Source organism: Triticum dicoccoides, chromosome 2B, assembly GCF_002162155.2.
Source record: "Triticum dicoccoides isolate Atlit2015 ecotype Zavitan chromosome 2B, WEW_v2.0, whole genome shotgun sequence".
NCBI classification, from domain to species: Eukaryota; Viridiplantae; Streptophyta; class Magnoliopsida; order Poales; family Poaceae; genus Triticum; species Triticum dicoccoides.
The window spans coordinates 144441607-144460313 of NC_041383.1; positions in this window are offsets into that span (position 1 = coordinate 144441607).

Genomic DNA, 18707 nt, shown 5'->3' on the forward strand with positions numbered 1-18707 from the left:
GAAGGTTCGGAAGTCACCTGAAGACTTACCACGAGTGATTGGGCGAGGTCTATGTGACTTTAGCTCAAGGAGAATACGGTGAGGACTGTGTGTCTGGGACTGTGTGTCCTTCGGTTTAAATACCTAGCCGCTCCAACCAGATGTACAAATAAGACAGCAGTTGGAACCGGTCTACCTAATCATTGTCTTCACCAAGCTTACTGGTTCTATTTCCTCAACTCTTTCAATTACTCATTTGACTTGTTGTGTGCTTGTTCATATCTGTTTGTATACTTTGACTGAAGACTTTCTCAATTTCCTCAGTTCAATTTCTTCAGTGTCCGTCTTCATCCTGTGTTATCCTGTGCTTACGTTTTCTGTACTCTATGCTTCTCTTCATTTCATCATGATGATTGTGCTTGTGTTCTGTTATGTTTACTTCTGAGTACTTATTCCGCTGCAAGTAGTTCTTTGCTAAGGAATTTCCTCACCAGCAAATTCCTCAGTGAAGAATTCATAAAAATTGCCTTTTCACCCCCCTCTAGTCGATGTAACGCACTTTCAATAGCTCGAGATGTGCTTCGTAGCACAGAAATAGCTCGCAAAGGGCGACATAACCTGCGATGGAAGCAAGAGCGAAGTTATGTAGCTGGAGGCCACAGTACTCTAGGAGCAAGCGAAGGAATGGATGGATTGGAAATCTGAGGCCCCTCAGCAAGTAAGGGACAAGGCATACTCGCTCCCCCTAGATGGGTTGGGGAAACTCTCAGCTTGCTCCCCGCCATCGTAAGTGGCTAGTCCTGCTCGGACGGGGACAAGATATGCAGGCGGGAGAAACCTCTGGGACTGCAACTCCACCAGTTGTACATGGGATACGGAACACTTCTCCCAATCACCTGGCTTAGCGCTATGGGAGCGAGAGGAGGAGTTGCGGCGGCCTGCCATGATGGGATGGCTTTTTTTGGGTGCGCTCTGATGAATCCTCTCTTGGGGAAGATGGTGTGATTTGGATCTGAGGATCCCTGTCTCTTTAATAGACGATTTACTAACATGGTCAGGGTGGCAAATGTAAAAATGCCCCGACTTCTCGCATTCGCTCGACACGTGGAGACTGCCATTATTAAAATACAGAAGCCGAGGAGTGCAACATTAATGGGAAGCCGAGCACTACTAGTTACAACAGGTACTCTGGATTTGGAGAAGAGCCCGAATTGCAATGCCGAAGACAATCTGCATGCCGAACTCATCATCATTGAAGCCTGGTTCAGGGCTACTGAGGGAGTCCTGGATTAGGGGGTCCTCGGACAGCCGGACTATGTACTTGTGCCGGATTGTTGGACTATGAAGATACAAGATTGAACACTTCGTCTCGTGTCCGGGTGGGACTCTCCTTTGCGTGGAAGGCAAGCTTGGCAATTAGGATATGTAGATCTCCTTCTCTGTAACCGACTCTGTGTAACCCTAGCCCCCTCCGGTGTGTATATAAACCGGAGGGTTTAGTCCGTAGGACAACAACAATCATAATCATAGGCTAGCTTCTAGGGTTTAGCCTCTACGATCTCGCGGTAGATCAACTCTTGTAATACTCATATCATCAAGATCAATCAAGTAGGAAGTAGGGTATTACCTCCATTGAGAGGGCCCGAACCTGGGTAAACATTGTGTCCCCCACCTCCTGTAACCATTAGCCTTAGATGCACAGTTCGGGACCCCCTACCCAGGATCCGCTGGTTTTGACACCGACACTTGGTATACTACGTTTTTACCATTGCCCAGGCCTCTCGCGCACCTTCATGGTAGGCCAATATCTTCCATAATCGGAGGCGCCGCCGTGCTCCTTGGAGCATCTGTACAAGCCCCTCTATACTTCCTGGAGGGGAGTCAGATGGCCATAAAGCCTTAGCAATATTTTGCATCGCCTGCCGAGCTCGCTCGTGCATTTGCGACAGCTCTTGTAGCAGATCGCTCGATGATTCAGACACCTCCCCTTCGGGATGGCCCGTCAATATACCTACAGACATAATTCTATCAGTTCCTTCATTTGCCAAACTATATAAAGGTAAGTCCGAACACATACCAAATATGCCGCCCCGCAGCTTCTTATTTTCCTTCACGGAGTCAGCTAGCTAGGACCGCACATCTTTTAGCTATTCGCCGAGCTTGGTGTTAGCATCTTGGAGTTTGTTCTTCTCTGCCCTGACCTGTGTCAGGATTTGTTCGCCCGTGGCTAGTTGCCATTGAGCTCCTGGATCTCCTGCTTGTGCGACTTTCGGTGCTTCTACTATAAGATTCGCGCCTGTATTAATAACCCTGGTACATGTTTATGTTTTCTCGATAGAGGGAAACATTACCAGATGCCGCCTTCTTGGATTTCTCCAGTTCGGTGGTAGCTTTAGTCAGCTGGGCCTGACACCTTTCCAGCTCTTGCAACAACACACTGTTCTTCTCTGTGAGCACCTGGTCATTTAACAATCCTTAAATCATTTGTACCAACCGTTTCAAGTCTCGGGGGCTATGATGACCCACAAGTGTAGGGGATCTATCGTAGTCCTTTCGATAAGTAAGAGTGTCAAACCCAACGAGGAGCAAAAGGAAATGATAAGCGGTTTTCAGTAAGGTTTTTTGCAAGCACTGAAATTGTAGGTGAGAGATAGTGTTAGGATAAGATAAATAGTAATGAGTAACAAGTAAATAAAGTAAATAAGGTGCAGCAAGGTGGCCCAATCCTTTATGTAGCAAAAGAATAAGCCTGGATAACTTTTAATAATGAGAAAGGAGCTCCCGAGGACACATGGGAATTATCGTCAAGCTAGTTTTCATCATGTTCATATGATTCGCGTTCGGTACTTTGATATGTTGATATGTGGGTGGACCGGTTCTTAGGTACTACCCTTACTTGGACAAGCATCCCACTTATGATTAACCCCTATTGCGAGCATCCGCAACTACAACAAAAGTATTAAGGTAAACCTAACCATAGCATGAAATATGTGGATCCAAATCAGCCCCTAACGAAGCAACGCATAAACTAGGGTTTAAGCTTCTGTCACTCTAGCAACCCATCATCTACTTATTTACTTCCCTATGCCCTCCTCTAGGCCCAATAATGGTGAAGTATCATGTAGTCGATGTTCACATGACACCACTAGAGGAGAAGACAACATACATCTCATCAAAATATCGAACGAATACCAAATTCACATGACTACTAATAGCAAGACTTCACCCATGTCCTCAGGAACAAATGTAACTACTCACAAGGCATATTCATGTTCATAATCAAAGGTGTAATAATATGCATTATGGATCTGAACTTATGATCTTCCACCAAGTAAACCAATAAGTATCAACTACAAGGAGTAATCAACACTACTAGCAACCCACAGGTGCCAATTTGTGGTTTTGGATACAAGATTGGATACAAGAGATGAACTAGGGTTTGAGAGGAGATGGTGCTGGTGAAGATGTTGATGGGGATTGACCCCCTTCCTATGAGAGTATTGTTGGTGATGACGTTGGTGATGATTTCCCCCTCCCGGAGGGAAGTGTCCCCGGCAGAACAGCTCTGCAAGAGCCCTAGATTGGTTCCGCCAAGGTTCCGCCTCATGGCGGCGGAGTTTCATCCCGTAAGCTTGCCCACAATTTTTTCCAGGATAAAAGTGATGATATAGCAGAAGATGGATGCCAGAGGCCCACTAGGGGGCCCAAGAGATAGGGGGGCACCCTATAGGGGGGGCGCCCCCTGTCTCCTGGACATGGTGTGGGCCCCCTGTCCTATTTCTTTCGCTCAGAAATTCTTATAAATCCCAAAAAGTTGTTTCGTGGAGTTTCAGGACTTTTGGAGTTGTGCAGAATAGGTTTCCAACCTTTGCTCCTTTTCCAGCCAGAATTCCAGCTGCCGGCATTCCCCCTCTTCATGGTAAAACTTGTAAAATAAGAGAGGATAGCCATAAGTAATGAGATATAATGTGTAATAACAGTCCATGGATATAAAAGCATGATGCAAAATGGACGTATCAACTCCCCCAAGCTTAGACCTCGCTTGTCCTCAAGCGGAAGCCGAAATCGAAAAATATGTCCACAAGTTTAGGGATAGAGGTGTCGATAAAAATAAAATACGGACATGAGGGCATCATGATCATTCTAATAACAACAACATATATAGATTTTGTCATATGATTTCCTATGCTCAACTAACAAGCAATTCACAGTGTCGAGTATTGTCGCGACCGGGTTTTCCGGGTAATAAATTTCCAGAAAAGACCGTCATGCTCATCAGCCCCAGGATTACTGTTAGCTGATGAGGCTCCAACTTGATACAGAAATTCCAAGCAAAATACAAAATATGTAGTACAAGGCCATTCTGGCCTGTGAGTACAACAAATGGTTTCTAGTGGTTGATGGCGGAAGCGGGTTGTGAAACATCTGTGTCTATGGGACTCCATTTCCCACGGGAACAGCTGACCATGTTAATTCCTATCTTCGCGAGGCTGCTATCTCCATTGAGTGGGTTCCGGGGCTGGCATCGCGTCGCTCCTCTCCGTGCGAGCAAAATCTGGCCAAGACAATAGCCAGGGACAAGCCAGTGAGTACTTTGAATGTACTCGCAAACATGATGAACACAGGTATAATATAACCATGATGTGCTAAAAATATTTTTATGCTCATGACGTCAGTCAAAAATAGTAAATAAAATACTGATGCGTGCAGGCGGTTATTTATAAAAAAATGCAATACATAGCAGTATTAAAATTTATGAAATAAATAACAAGCAATGCCACAGTCGGGCGTCTGAGCGACACCACATAAAGGGTTTTAAAAGAAATTCCACAATCGGGCGTCTGAGCGACGCCACATAAAGGGCTTTAAAAGAAATGCCACAGTCGGGCGTCTGAGCGACGCCACATAAAGGGCTTTAAAAGAAATACCACAGTCGGGCGTCTGAGCGACGCCACATAAAGGGCTTTAAAAGAAATGCCACAGTCGGGCGTCTGAGCGACGCCACATAAAGGGCTTTATAAGAAATGCCACAGTCGGGCGTCTGAGCGACGCCACATAAAGGGCTTTAAAAGAAATGCCACAGTCGGGCGTCTGAGCGACGCCACATAAAGGGCTTTAAAAGAAATGCCACAGTCGGGCGTATGAGCGACGCCACATAAAGGGCTTTAAAAGAAACAATCATAATGAATATCCCAGGAGGTTGAACCATCCCAGAGATACTCGATAATAACAATAATATCATGGGTTAGTCAACAATAATAATAATCATCATAGATATCACAAGTCACGAGTAGTAATTCCATTTTCTGGTTAACAGTTTCACCTCCGAACACCGACACTAAGACCGACACCTGACCCATCCCAGACTATAATCCTTAACCATGGACACGGCTATTCGAATAGGTTTATTCTCTGCAGAGGGTGTACTCTTTACCCACGAGTAACGGATCTCTTTAGTCCATCGGGACTAATTCCGTCTACGGTCTTTTTGTTGAAAACACACCTAACTTGCACACACCAGCCTATCTCACACGTGTCTGGAATCACCCACGACACCTGTTAAGCAAACTCTAAGTGGGGAGGCTACAACCTCACGTAGCATGGGATCAAATTTATATCGCGCGCTCTAAGGGGTGGCCTCCCCTCTCGGTCCCAACCGGAAACACCCATGCCCCCGGACCAGGTGGCCTGCCTACCAGCTACAACCGGTATCTTCCACCATGGCCTCTCTGTACGGTGTGTGCTGGAAAGAGGTTGACAACTTACTGAACCGTACTCTACTTGCTGTAGAGACGAGTGGTAGTACGAAACAAGTATGGGGGTTACTGGAACAAGACTCGATCTACGGTCGACTCAGGAGGTTCAAGTATTCCCTGCATGATTAGCATGATGCATATATTTCATCCAACAAAGTCACCGCTCATATCACCTTACCATGCCATACCAGACATAACCGTCCCGACGGAGACCGGCGACAAACTCATGCCTACCCAAGGCCGAGGTTTTCCCGGGTTCCTGCCGGTATGCATGCTAGGCACATGAGGGTGATTATCATCACAAGTGAGTCCATTTCCAACAGCATGGAAATCAACAACATGCACCCATGCATATGATCATATCACATGAAATAACAAGTCCTTCGAAATGCGGTGGTGTTATAAATGTATCAAGGATCACACCAAAATATTATGCCGGGGTTCAGAATGCTTGCCTTCAATGTTGTGGAGGGGTGAGGTGCTCTCCAAAACTTTTGAAAGCTTCTTCTCTCTCCCCAAAAGCCTATTTAAAAATATATTTGAATTAACACACATTTCAAAAACAGAACCAAAAAGTTGTTTGAAATTTTTTCAAATAAATCTTAAAATAAACTAGATCAAATTTGAGGAAGGTAGGAAAAAGAATCATTTCATTTGGACTTATATTTAAAAAGTTATAGACAGTCAAAGATTTGGTCAAATCTGTTATTTAAAAATAAAACAGAAAAGAAAACGATTCAGATAGAAATACGCTTTCGGTATAGAGGAGGCGTACTCCTGAAGTTTACGCCTTCACATAAACACGTGGATGGCGCGGGGTGTCACTGACAGTGGGTCCTAGGTGGCCCACTAGTCAGGTTTGACTAGTCCGCCCCTCCTCCTTCTCCCTCTGTCCCGAGCGGAGGCGGGACTCCGGCGACCAACCGGCGAGCGGCGGCTCCTCGCGGCCTCTGGAGGGCGGGGATGGATCCGCGGATCGAGGGCGATCCTGCTGGTAGTCGCTGGGTCGGCGGGGACGGCGTGTGCTGTCGGCGGCGAGCTCCTCGGTGGAGGAAAGCTTCGGGGAAAAGTGGTTTCGGGGCGGCGATGGTTCTCGATCGAAATGGAGTAGGGCGAAGTGTTCAGGGGAGGCAGAGAAGGCTTCTGGTGAAGAGATTGGAGAGGGGGAATTTCTGGTTGCGCCGAACGGAGCCGGGAGGCGGCGGTGGCCGAACTGACCGGAGAGGTTGAAGAAAACCTGCTCCCTTCCAATTGGTGGTGATGGGGGCGCTAGTGAGACGGCGTGAGGCTACCTGAGGGCTCGGAGACACTCGGGGCATTCCTTAAATAGGCGGTGGAGGTCGGTTCCGCGGCGGCTGGATAAGCTCTCCGGCGAACCTCCTCTCTGTAGCTTGCAGGGCAACATGGCGGCGACGAGCGCTAGGGGACGAAGCTGTGGATGAGCACGCACTGCTCACAGGGGCAGGTGGCGAGTGGGAGTGGCTTAGGCGGCACCGACATGGCCAGAGGCTGTCGGGCGGCGGCGGCGGCTAGCGCTTGGCCTGTCGGGCACGGCGGGGTTGCTTGGCGTGTTGCGATGAGAAGGGGAGTGCGTGGCGAGGTGCTGCCGTGTGGGCAAAGCCAGGGGGCCAGCATGTCGGCTCGGCCGCGTGGCTGCAATTGGCGCGCTCTAGGCGCGTCCAATGCACGCACAGAAGGTGTTTGATGAAATGCCAGGGTAGCCAAAACTGCTAGGGATCAAGTGCAAAACCACAGGTCTGGGTTGGAGACCATTAGTAGGCTATTTGACAACATGGTTTGGACAGATGGACAAGTCCATCATACAAATCTATAATCATGCCAAAACTGTTCATGCCCATAAGGTGTTTGACAAAATGCCAAGGGCACTTAGGCATTTCTTGGAGTGGCCAAAATCTCCAGATCAGTGTCTCTGTGGAAGAAAGAGAGAGTGGTGATGTTAGTTGGACAAAAGCAGAAACTTGTTAGTGCAAGTTTTACAAAACTTCAATTCTGGACAGGAAATAAATGACATTATTTCATGAACCAAAAATGACCCAAAAGGTGCATGCTCCTGGACTTAAGGGTTTAACATGGGGGACTACAAGTAGGAGAAATGATCAAGGGTTAAAGAGCAAGTAAAAACATGGTTGCTGTACAAACCATCAAGTTGGTCCAGAATGAAGATGAGGTTGATTCACTCAAATGTTTCAAAGAACATAAATAGGTTTTTGCACAAAGTGAAACAATAGGCTCCTACTGACCTCCCCTAATTTTTGTAGAAGTTTTAAAGAAATATTTAAATAGGTTGTAGTGCAAAAATCACTCTGGACCAGAGATGAAAAATTGAGTGTAGGGCTCAAAATATTTCATGAATGAAATATATTTTAGCATAAAAGTGATTTCAAAACATCACATGACATCTCCAAATTTTTGTGGGAATTTTAAGTGAATTTATCAAATGGTTGTAGTTCAAATATGGCCATTTAACCTAGAAAACCCTTTTCAAGAAAATAAAGATCAAGCAACCTAATTATTTAATTAGTTACACTGATAAAAGGAAAGTTTTTCTTGAGAGGTTAAACAAGTCCAACAACATTTTTGAAAAGTTTTCTCTTTGGGAAAAACTCATCATAACAGGGAAGGAAATGATTTAAACAAAATCAAAATGGAGCTCAAAAATTCAAAGTTTTAAATCCTGGCAAAATTTTATTCCATTAAAACAAGGCCAAAATTTTGGGGTGTCACAATACTAACCCCCTTAAAAAAAATCTCGCCCTCGAGATTTGCTAAAAGCGGTGTTAAGAAAATAATTACGCAATGACGATGTGGCTACAGTGAGAGGGCAATAAGTGGTGAAAAACCACAGTGTGAAAAACTGGGGCTGCGCGGAAAAGTCTACGGTTCGGGACAAAAATGGGTGATTTCTACGCTGGATATAAATTTAGGATAACTCCTAAATTTAGATATACGCTGGTTGTACCCGAGAGCACAATGCTCTCTCTGGCCGACAGGTGGACCCGGGGTCCACTGTCAGTCTCCTCTTCTTCTCCCTCTGGCCCTTTCTTCCTCCTCTCTCCCGCGCGCTTTCTCCACCGGCGACGCCTAGTGTGTAGGGCATCTAGGCCGTACCGTGGTAGTGCGCGGCGTGCTAGCTGCCGGTGCAGCGTGCACTCACCTCGCGGGCCAGCGCACTGTCGGCACTGCTCGCGGATTCGACTCCGAACACCGACGATCGGCGACGAGTGGCGTTGGTGGACTTCGCCCACCGTACACCGAGCTCGAGCTATAAAAATGGCCGGGGTGCCTCTCTCTTCTTCCTCACACCTGGCCTCACTTCTCCTCCTCCTTCTTTCTCCGTTACTGCTTACAGAAGCTCGGTCGAGGCTCTAATGGCGGAGGCGATGCCGGACTGGTTTGTGATCCTGATATGCGGAGGGCTAGAGACGCTGCTGGGGCTCTCTGTGCTCCTGTGCGCGATGATCTTCGACGAGTATCGCGACGCTGCGGCTTGGGTGTTGGCTCTCCGCGGTGGTGGTGATCATGAGGAGTAGATGGGGTGTGCCGGGTGCTAACTGTTGTTAGGGGGGGTGATTAGCTGGATGTAACACCGTTGCAAAGTTTTGCAAACAGTGTATGTGTCCGAATGATTATGGTTGTGAGTCTGCTCGTGGTGCTGAGTGAAATTAAATAATCCACGTCGTGAGAAAGTGTAGATGTAGCAACTCAGGGAAAAGAAAATCTCACTCTAGGGTTTTGCGAGGGAAAAACAGTTAATTTAAAGGAGCATAAACCACAACAAAAACTACACACATTAGCAGAAGCCAAATAATTGACTCGTCGTACAAACTCAGGGTATTACGCATAAGTCACACACATAAATAAATGCTGCAAAGAACAAATACAGTAGTGACGTCTAAAATGAAAATGGTAACTGGGCGGGGTCCTGATAAAATGTCTCTGGTAAAGGGATACATTCTTCTTCAATTGGAGGTAGTGGATTGACCAGTCGATGTATGCGTCTCTCCGGGTCGGGTCTTAGTGGTCTGCCGATGGCAATCTGAGGATTTAAATCTGCGAGGCCCTGGAGATAATCCATCACTCGCTGGTTTAAATGCTCTTGAGCAATGATGTACTGGATAAGGTTGGCCAGAACTGGGTCTCTCTCAATACGTCCACCGGGAATAGATGTTACTTCTTCGGGTGCTGCACGGCTCGGAAAGTAATAATATCCTCGTTCGCGGGCATAGGGTACTGCGGATCGAAGACGAGCAATCGCTTCTTTCGCAACAGCTTCTATGGCCAAGTGTGGGGTTGGCATAGATTTCCCCACGAAGGAAACTTCCGTTGGATCTTGGTTGGGGTCTACAGGAGGAATGTGTACTGCTGCCCAATATTCCGAGGTGGATGGGGTGATCCTCGATTTGAACAGCTCGTACTAGGGTGGCTGGGTAGAACCCATGGTACTGCGGGTAAAATCCCACAATATTTTGACAAAGCTACCTGGAGTTGCATCTGGGGTTCTCAGATGAATGCTGAGGTTCGGCATGACAAGAAAGAGCGTGAGTGTTGTGCACAAAGTGAGGGTTGCTGGGTAAGGTCACAAGGTGGCCTTTATATAGCAATGGAGCCGGGTCGTTTCACCATGGTGAATGGTAATAAATTTGCCAGCTTAGCTCCAAAGGTCGGGTCAGTGTCAGAGATACACATATCTCATAAAAAGACGCGTTACTATGGTTGTCGTCGGGTTGGTTTTGGTAGTTGTGCCCGGAAAAATATGCAGCTATGCGCTGACCAATTATGCAACGCTACTATTAAGACAGAGGCACAACGACAGGCTGCGTTAATATACACGGTCGCGTGATTACAAAGCGAGGATACATTGAAACTTGGTGCTACTCATACTGCTTAGTCTACCTCGTTTATGTCTAAACGGGCGTGCCTGGTGGATGTCGAGGCTTCTCCACGTGTCTCTCTGCCGGGATTAGTCGGAGATGGCGAAGGAACTGCAGGGTCGGGGTAGTGAAAATGGCCATTGCGGGGATTGTTGGCCACAACCCCGTTGGAGTGTGCTCCTAATATGCGACGAAGCACTTCTGGGGTTATCGCAGCACCTTGGCCGATGGCTGGGGCAGATCTCGGGGTCTCGATCGGTTGTCCAAACAGCACGACTGGGTTGTCGGTGTTGGGCTCGTTTTCTTCTCTCGCCGGGGCTTGACGAACCAGCTCTCCACGAGCTGCAATCAGATCAACAGTGATCTGGTCGAACAGTGCCTCTAGTGCACTTACATAGCGCACTAGGTGCAATAATGCGGGGTCTGTCTCGTGATCTCCATTGGCAACTTGGGGTGGTCTACCATACCCTTCACGTCTGGGGTAGTAGTGGAACGAGCGACAGTTAACTCTGGGCGACAAGTGCCTGAGATGAACTATAGCCTCTAGAGCGGCTAGCTGGATGGCTTGTTGCTCAAAGGATGTTGTTCTTCCGGTGAACCGGTAGGGGCGCTCGGGTGCTAGACTCCTACCGTAAATGTGCACAGTGGCCCAGAATTGGCGTTCTTCACCGCTCATGGGTCCATGATACACAACATATTTTGGTGGCTCCTCTAACGCGTAGGCACGACGGGTGAGGTTTGCGAGGATGGTCACAAAACCTCCAAGGTTGGTTGCTGTGGTTTCGTTGTGCACTATAGGTCCAGGCATTGTGGCTCGGTTTGGGGTAGCGGCTGTTTGTGCTGGTTTGGTGTTAGCGCGCCCCTTTTTATAGGGAAAAGGGGACGGAATCTTCCTTCGAACGCTTGCGAGAAAGGACTATTTAGGGGCCGGTCACTGGCGCATGAGTGACAGGTTAGGTTGATAGGTTGGGCACCGACTGCCAAAAGTGTTGGGTCACTGTGTGGCTATCTTGCACGAGAAGCTTGGCTGGGGTTTGGTTAAGGTCTGGTGGGTTGGTTTGCCTAGTTTATTGACCTGGCTAAGATAGGATTAGCCAATGGTCAGCCTGGCTCTGATACCAAGTCTGTCGTGACCGGGTTTTCCGGGTAATAAATTTCCAGAAAAGACCGTCGTGCTCATCAGCCCCAGGATTACTGTTAGCTGATGAGGCTCCAACTTGATACAGAAATTCCAAGCAAAATACAAAATATGTAGTACAAGGCCATTCTGGCCTGTGAGTACAACAAATGGTTTCTAGTGGTTGATGGCGGAAGCGGGTTGTGAAACATCTATGTCTACGGGACTCCATTTCCCACGGGAACAGCTGACCATGTTAATTCCTATCTTCGCGAGGCTGCTATCTCCATTGAGGGGGTTCCGGGGCTGGCATCGCGTCGCTCCTCTCCGTGCGAGCAAAATCTGGCCAAGACAATAGCCAGGGACAAGCCAGTGAGTACTTTGAATGTACTCGCAAACATTATGAACACAGGTATAATATAACCAAGATGTGCTAAAAATATTTTTATGCTCATGACGTCAGTCAAAAATAGTAAATAAAATACTGATGCGTGCAGGCGGTTATTTATAAAAAAAATGCAATACATAGCAGTATTAAAATTTATGAAATAAATAACAAGCAATGCCACAGTCGGGCGTCTGAGCGACACCACATAAAGGGTTTTAAAAGAAATGCCACAGTCGGGCGTCTGAGCGACGCCACATAAAGGGCTTTAAAAGAAATGGCACAGTCGGACGTCTGTGCGACGCCACATAAAGGGCTTTAAAAGAAATGCCACAGTCGGGCATCTGAGCGACACCACATAAAGGGCTTTAAAAGAAATGCCACAGTTGGGCGTCTGAGCGACGCCACATAAAGGGATTTAAAAGAAATGCCACAGTCGGGCGTCTGAGCGACGCCACATAAAGGGCTTTAAAAGAAATGCCACAGTCGGGCGTCTGAGCGACGCCACATAAAGGGCTTTAAAAGAAATGCCACAGTCGGGCGTCTGAGCGACGCCACATAAAGGGCTTTAAAAGAAACAATCATAATGAATATCCCTGGAGGTAGAACCATCCCAGAGATACTCGATAATAACAATAATATCATGGGTTAGTCAACAATAATAATAATCATCATAGATATCACAAGTCACGAGTTTTAATTCCATTTTCTGGTTAACAGTTTCACCTCCGAACTCCGACACTAAGACCGACACCTGACCCATCCCAGACTGTAATCCTTAACCATGGACACGGCTATTCGAATAGGTTTATTCTCTGCAGAGGGTGTACTCTTTACCCATGAGTAACGGATCTCTTTAGTCCATCGGGACTAATTCCGTCTACGGTCTTTTTGTTGAAAACACACCTAACTTGCACACACCAGCCTATCTCACACGTGTCTGGAATCACCCACGACACCTGTTAAGCAAACTCTAAGTGGGGAGGCTACAACCTCGCGTAGCATGGGATCAAATTTATATCGCGCGCTCTAAGGGGTGGCCTCCCCTCTCGGTCCCAACCGGAAACACCCATGCCCCCGGACCAGGTGGCCTGCCTACCAGCTACAACCGGTATCTTCCACCATGGCCTCTCTGTACGGTGTGTGCTGGAAAGAGGTTGACAACTTACTGAACCGTACTCTACTTGCTGTAGAGACGAGTGGTAGTACGAAACAAGTATGGGGGTTACTGGAACAAGACTCGATCTACGGTCGACTCAGGAGGTTCAAGTATTCCCTGCATGATTAGCATGACACATATATTTCATCCAACAAAGTCACCGCTCATATCACCTTACCATGCCATACCAGACATAACCGTCCCGACGGAGACCGGCGACAAACTCATGCCTACCCAAGGCCGAGGTTTTCCCGAGTTCCTGCTGGTATGCATACAAGGCACATGAGGGTGATTATCATCACAAGTGAGTCCATTTCCAACAGCATGGAAATCAACAACATGCACCCATGCATATGATCATATCACATGAAATAACAAGTCCTTCGAAATGCGGTGGTGTTATAAATGTATCAACGATCACACCAAAAATATTATGCCGGGGTTCAGAATGCTTGCCTTCAATGTTGTGGAGGGGTGAGGTGCTCTCCAAAACTTTTGAAAGCTTCTTCTCTCTACTCAAAATCCTATTTAAAAATATATTTGAATTAACACACATTTCAAAAACAGAACCAAAAAGTTGTTTGAAATTTTTTCAAATAAATCTTAAAATAAACTAGATCAAATTTGAGGAAGGTAGGAAAAAGAATCATTTCATTTGGACTTATATTTAAAAAGTTATAGCCAGTCAAAGATTTGGTCAAATCTGTTATTTAAAAATAAAACAGAAAAGAAAACGATTCAGATAGAAATACGCTTTCGGTATAGAGGAGGCGTACTCCTGAAGTTTATGCCTTCACTTAAACACGTGGATGGCGCGGGGTGTCACTGACAGTGGGTCCTAGGTGGCCCACTAGTCAGGTTTGACTAGTCCGCCCCTCCTCCTTCTCCCTCTGTCCCGAGCGGAGGCGGGACTCTGGCGACCAACGTCGGCGAGCGGCGGCTCCTCGCGGCCTCTGGAGGGCGGGGATGGATCCGCGGATCGAGGGCGATCCTGCTGGTAGTCGCTGGGTCGGCGGGGACGGCGTGTGCTGTCGGCGGCGAGCTCCTCGGCGGAGGAAAGCTTCGGGGAAAAGTGGTTTCGGGGCGGCGATGGTTCTCGATCGAAATGGAGTAGGGGGAAGTGTTCAGGGGAGGCAGAGAAGGCTTCTGGTGAAGAGATTGGAGAGGGGGAAGTTCTGGTTGCGCCGAACGGAGCCGGGAGGCGGCGGTGGCCGAACTGACCGGAGAGGTTGAAGAAGACCTGCTCCCTTCCAATTGGTGGCGATGGGGGCGCTAGTGAGACGGCGTGAGGCTACCTAAGGGCTCGGAGACGCTCGGGGCATTCCTTAAATAGGCGGTGGAGGTCGGTTCCGCGACGGCCGGATAAGCTCTCCGGCGAACCTCCTCTCAGTAGCTTGCAGGGCAACGTGGCGGCGACGAGCGCTAGGGGACGAAGCTGTGGATGAGCACGCACTGCTCACAGGGGCAGGTGGCGAGTGGGAGTGGCTTGGGCGGCACCGACATGGCCAGAGGGTGTCGGGCGGCGGCGGCTAGCGCTTGGCCTGTCGGGCACGGCGGGGCTGCTTGGCGTGTTGCGGTGAGAAGGGGAGTGCGTGGCGAGGTGCTGCCGTGTGGGCCAAAGCCAGGGGGCCAGCGTGTCGGCTCGGCCGCGTGGCTGCAATTGGCACGCTCTGGGCGCGTCCAGTGCACGCACAGAAGGTGTTTGATGAAATGCCAGGGTAGCCAAAACTGCTAGGGATCAAGTGCAAAACCACAGGTCTGGGTTGGAGACCATTAGTAGACTATTGGACAACATGGTTTGGACAGATGGACAAGTCCATCATACAAATCTATAATCATGCCAAAACTGTTCATGCCCATAAGGTGTTTGACAAAATGCCAAGGGCACTTAGGCATTTCTTGGAGTGGCCAAAATCTCCAGATCAGTGTCTCTGTGGAAGAAAGAGAGAGTGGTGATGTTAGTTGGACAAAAGCAGAAACTTGTTAGTGCAAGTTTTACAAAACTTCAATTCTGGACAGGAAATAAATGACATTATTTCATGAACCAAAAATGACGCAAAAGGTGCATGCTCCTGGACTTAAGGGTTTAACATGGGGGACTACAAGTAGGAGAAATGATCAAGGGTTAAAGAGCAAGTAAAAACATGGTTGCTGTACAAACCATCAAGTTGATCCAGAATGAAGATGAGGTTGATTCACTCAAATTTTTCAAAGAACATAAATAGGTTTTTGCACAAAGTGAAACAATAGGCTCCTACTGACCTCCCCTAATTTTTGTAGAAGTTTTAAAGAAATATTTAAATAGGTTGTAGTGCAAAAAGCACTCTGGACCAGAGATGAAAAATTGAGTGTAGGGCTCAACATATTTCATGAATGAAATATATTTTAGCATAAAAGTGATTTAAAAACATCACATGACATCTCCAAATTTTTGTGGGAATTTTAAGTGAATTTATCAAATGGTTGTAGTTCAAATATGGCCATTTAACCTAGAAAACCCTTTTCAAGAAAATAAAGATCAAGCAACCTAATTATTTAATTAGTTACACTGATAAAAGGAAAGTTTTTCTTGAGAGGTTAAACAAGTCCAACAACATTTTTGAAAAGTTTTCTCTTTGGGAAAAACTCATCATAACAGGGAAGGAAATGATTTAAACAAAATCAAAATGGAGCTCAAAAATTCAAAGTTTTAAATCCTGGCAAAATTTTATTCCATTAAAACAAGGCAAAAATTTTGGGGTGTCACAAGTATGGTTCAAAAACTTCATTGGGAACTAACAAACTATAATCTCAGTCATTGAAGCAATTGCAATTTAACGTAACATCAGAAATAGTCAATAAAAGAGCTTTTCAGCAAGCTCACATACTCAACTATCTCGTAGTCCTCTACAATTGCTAACACTCACGCAGTACTTTGTGGTTATGGAGTTTCAGTCGGACACTGAGAATGATAGGGGCTTATTGTGTTGCCTCCCAACGTATTCACCTTTAGGTGATGTCAACAATAATAGCCCATGCTAACGAACATCAAATTGGATATGTATATCATGATCTTTCAAACACGAAGAGCTTGCCAAAGGATAAAATGAAAAAGAGAAAGGTGGAGATCACCTTGACTCAAGCGCAAAATAAAAGCATAAAGTAAGAACATGAAGTAAAAGACAGGCCCTTCGCAGAGGGAAGCATAGGTTGTCATGCGCTTTTAGGGTTGATGCATAAAATCTTAATGCAAGAGAACATCACTTTATATTGCCCCTTGTATGTGGACCTTTATTATGCATTCCGTCGCTTTTATTACTTGCACAACAAGTTCGTACAAAGCTTAGTTTCTCCGCACTAATAAGTCATACACAATTAGAGAGCAATTTTTATTGCTTGCACCGATGACAACTTACTTGAAGGATCTTACTCAATCCATAGGTAGATATGATGGACTCTCATGGCAAGACTGGGTTTAAGGGTATTTGGAAGCACAAGTAGTATTTCTACTTGGTGCTAGGAATTTGGCTAGCATGAGGGGGAAAGGCAAGCTCAACATGTTCGGAAGGTCAATGACAACATACTTTAACTGAGATGGGAGAAAACATAAACCATTACGTTGTCTTCCTTGTCCACCGTCAACTCTTTTAGCATGTCATACTTAATGAGTGCTCACAATCATAAAAGATGTCCAAGATAGTGTATTTGTATGCAAACCTCTCTTCCCTTATTACTTCCTATTAATTGTAACGATGACCAAGGCTACATTCATCAACTCCCAACAATTTTTATGCCTCATACTTTCTATGTGTGAAGTTATCACTATCCATAAGATCAATATGAACTCTTTTATTCTTTCTACTTTCTCAAGATCATAACACATAGCAAAGCCCTTGACTCAACACTAATCTTTATTATAGATAACTCGCGAACTTGAATACAAAAAGAGATCACAAAGCAAAACTCAAACTACTTGATATCAAAACTTCAATCTACTAGATCAAGATACTACTAAAAGGATTGAACTAAATAAAGCGATAAAGATAGGAGTGTGATGGTGACACGATACCGGGGTACCTCCCCCAAGCTTGGCCGTTGCCAAGGGGAGTGCCCATACCCATGTGATTATGTCCTCGGAGGTGATGGAGGTGGTGATGATGACGATGGATAATCGCACATTGAGCATGAAAGCTCCTCCAACTTGCGGATAATGCCCTTAAGCCCAGCAATATGATCCTTCAACAGAATATTCTCCTGTGTGAGATACTAGTTCTGTATGCGAGCTAACTCAATCATCTTGAAAGCTTCAATCTCTGTTGAAGTAAAGAGGTTAGGTAAAGGTTGAGGGATATTGTGGGTGTCAAAACCGGCGGATCTCAGGTAGGGGGTCCCGAACTGTGCGTCTAGGCGGATGGTAACAGGAGACAAGGGACACGATGTTTTTACCCAGGTTCGGGCCCTCTCGACGGAGGTAAAAACCTACTCCTGCTTGATTAATATTGATGATATGGGTAGTACAAGAGTAGATCTACCACGAGATCAGAGAGGCTAAACCATAGAAGCTAGCCTATGGTACGATTGTTGTTTGTCCTATGGACTAAAACCCTCTGGTTTATATAGACACCGGAGAGGGCTAGCATTACACAGAGTCAGTTACAATGGGAGGAGATCTACATATCCGCATTAACAAGCTTGCCTTCCACGCCAAGGAAAGTCCCATCCGGACACGGGATGAAGTCTTCAATCTTGTATCTTCATAGTCCAGGAGTCTGGCCAAAGGTCATAGTCCGGCTATCTGGACACCCCCTAATCCGGGATTCCCACAGTAGCCCTTGAACCAGGCTTCAATGACGACGAGTCCGGCATGCAGATTGTCTTAGGCATTGCAAGGCGGGTTCCTCCTCCGAATACTTCATAAAGATTTTAGGGAGGCTCTGCAAAATAAGTTCCACATACCAACGTAGAGAGAATAATATTTGTACAAATCTAATCTGCTGACGTATTCCGTAGCATGACATCACGCCACGGCCAAGCCTTTATTCGAGTCGTTTTACTGTCCCACCTCAGCGTGTTTAGCGAGGGGGTTTCCTTGGCGTCTTGTTAAAGCAGAGATCATGTCCCCTTATTCCGGGATTCTCATCAATATGGGCGTGGGTAACCCAACCGTGCCATTAATCATGGCGCTTGGGAGATAAGCGAGTTTTACCAGGATAGCAGGGGCACATAGTTTCGGCCGCCCATATAAGGGGATAAGGATCCACCCTTTCCACCTACGCCTTCCTCCTCCTTCGCTTATCCATTCCCGCGCACTCGAGCTCCAGCGCCCAAGTCCGCACTTCCCACCTCAACCTTCTCCAGCCATGTCCGGAGCGGGAGGCAGGTGGATGGCCTCCACCGTCACGGAGGGGCACATCAAAAAGTTGAGGAAAGCCGGATACTT